At 38.5% G+C, this 2,496-nt stretch overlaps 1 non-coding gene across 1 annotated transcript in view; it reads left to right on the top strand.

Annotated features, from left to right (window-relative positions):
* Positions 1–2,267: 2,267 nt before the first annotated feature.
* Positions 2,268–2,496, top strand: part of IAQ61_008611 — a 1,797-nt gene continuing 1,568 nt past the window's right edge. The window contains exon 1 of the ribosomal RNA XR_010715546.1: positions 2,268–2,496. This exon is cut by the window's right edge and continues 1,568 nt beyond it. This is a non-coding gene — a ribosomal RNA (18S ribosomal RNA).

Genomic DNA, 2,496 nt, shown 5'->3' with positions numbered 1-2,496 from the left:
TTTAGGGTAGTGTTCTATAACTTTAGGCGTTCTATAACTTTAGGCCTTCTATGTTTATAGGGTGTTTCCCATAATCCTTATTTTTTAGGCAGTGTTCTATAACTTTAGGGCGTTCCCATAACCTAGTGGCTGTTCTACATCCTTAGTATGTTCACAACTTATTTTAGGGCAGTGTTCCCATAACCTTAGGCGTTCTATAACTTTAGGCTGCCGCATAACTTTAGGTGTTCTACAACTTTTATTTTTTAGGGGTAGTTCTATAACTTTAGGGCGTTCTATAACTTTGTATGTTCTATAACTTTAGGGCGTTCTACAACTTTTTATTTTTTAGGGGTAGTGTTCTATAACTTTAGGCGTTCTATAACTTTAGGGCGTTCTATAACTTTAGGGCGTTCTACAACTTTTTATTTTTTAGGGGTAGTGTTCTATAACTTTAGGGCGTTCTATAACTTTAGGGAGTTCTATAACTTTAGGGCGTTCTACAACTTTTTATTTTTTAGGGGTAGTATTCTATAACTTTAGGGCGTTCTATAACTTTTTCTTTTATAGAGGTAGTGTTCTATAACTTTAGGGCGTTCTACAACTTTTTATTTTTTAGGGGTAGTGTTCTATAACTTTAGGTTCTATGTAACTTTATGTCTTTCAACCCTTTTTATTTTTAGGTTGTATCCTAGAAGAATATTGAGTCTATCCTTTCTTTTTTTAGAGTGTGAAAGGTTCTATAACTTTAGGGCGTTCTATAACTTTAGGGCGTTCTATAACTTTAGGGCGTTCTACAACTTTTTATTTTTTAGGGGTAGTGTTCTATAACTTTAGGGCGTTCTATAATCCTTAGAAAAATTATAACTTTTAGGCGTTCTATAACTTTAGGCCTTCTATGTTTAGTGCCTATAACCTTTAGGCGTTCCATAACTTTAGGCGTTCTATAACTTTATTTTTTTAGGTTGTGTTCTATAACTTAGCGCGTTCTATACCTTTTATTTATCTATTACTTTAGTCCTTTCTATAACTTTAGACTACTCTATACTAGTAGCTATTATATCCTTTTTATAATACTTATTATATCATACTATTATCTATTATTCTTTACTGTTAAGTATATCCTTATATTTTATAAAACCTTTTCTCTACTAGCTAGTCCCACTATACTTTCTTTTATAACCTACTAGTATTAAATAATACCTTTATATTCTTCTTTTATACTATCTCTATTTCTTGCCTTATCTATTAAGTAGATATAGATAGAGCTAATAGATCTATAGTTAATATAGATACAGTAGTTATAGTAGAGTACAGATATTAGAGTAGATATCCTTATCTATATATTTACCTACTACTAATAAAATTCCAAGTTACTCTTATCCAGCGAATACGGGTTTATGGTTTGTATGGGGCTGCGCATGTCTACACGGTTTTACATACAAAAAGTGTACCTCCGAGCTGTTTTCCGCCGCACTAACCCCGCGACGCGAAAATCAAACCAAAACCCGTTCCTATAATATATAAGGAGGGCAAATGGATTCTCAAATACCAAATGCCTAACCAACCAACTAAGGTTAAATCTGCTGCGCGCAGTTCTTGGATCGGGCGGTTAAACTGGCGTCGTTAGGCACTGAGGGGGCAATTTTTGCTCGTGTCCGCGTCTATACTCCCCACAACTCCCTGTTGTTGGCGCTCTGCGCCTGTTTCAGCGGCAGTTGGACTAAATTTGAAAGTTTTGGTTTCATAATGGCTAGCCTTGTTTCCCAGATTTCTGCCTGGTTTGGATTCGCTCCAATCGGTGGGTAATCAGGGGCTTGGAGATTGCTCTTCTACTTGACTAGGCAGGCCTAGGCCTATATGCTGAAGCAACCCTGCTGTTGCGCCTAGTTTTGTGGTTGGCACCTGAAGTCCTACTGTTAAAGTTTTAGCAGTGGGCAAAATTTGGGGTCTGTGGATGGCTGGCACTGCCAAACTATTCAACAGATCTTGGGGGACAGCCCTGCCCAGCATCCGCTCCTAGTGAGCGTGGCAAAGCGTGGGTTTTCTCCACTTGAGGCATGTATGTGGCGAGTTTGAACACGCGGAAACGCCTGTCGGGCTTCGTTGCGGACCATTCCTTGAGAAACTCAGTGGGGTCAATTGAATCAGTTGCTGGTTGTAACTAGTGCCTTGTGTGCTGTTATGCTAGTAGCTAGAATCGCTTCTGCGATTTCTTATCACGTACTTTCCGCCTCCTTTTGGGGGTAGTGCTTGTGCGCTTCGGCGTATTAGGCATCAGGATTGTTACCTGGTTGATTCTGCCAGTAGTCATATGCTTGTCTCAAAGATTAAGCCATGCATGTCTAAGTATAAGCAATTATACCGTGAAACTGCGAATGGCTCATTAAATCAGTTATCGTTTATTTGATAGTACCTTACTACTTGGATAACCGTGGTAATTCTAGAGCTAATACATGCTAAAAACCCCGACTTCGGAAGGGGTGTATTTATTAGATAAAAAACCAACGCCCTTCG

Source organism: Plenodomus lingam, assembly GCF_022343315.1.
Source record: "Plenodomus lingam strain CAN1 chromosome Unknown contig_35, whole genome shotgun sequence".
Classification (NCBI taxonomy): Eukaryota; Fungi; Ascomycota; class Dothideomycetes; order Pleosporales; family Leptosphaeriaceae; genus Plenodomus; species Plenodomus lingam.
This window is presented reverse-complemented; position numbering and strand designations above follow the sequence as displayed.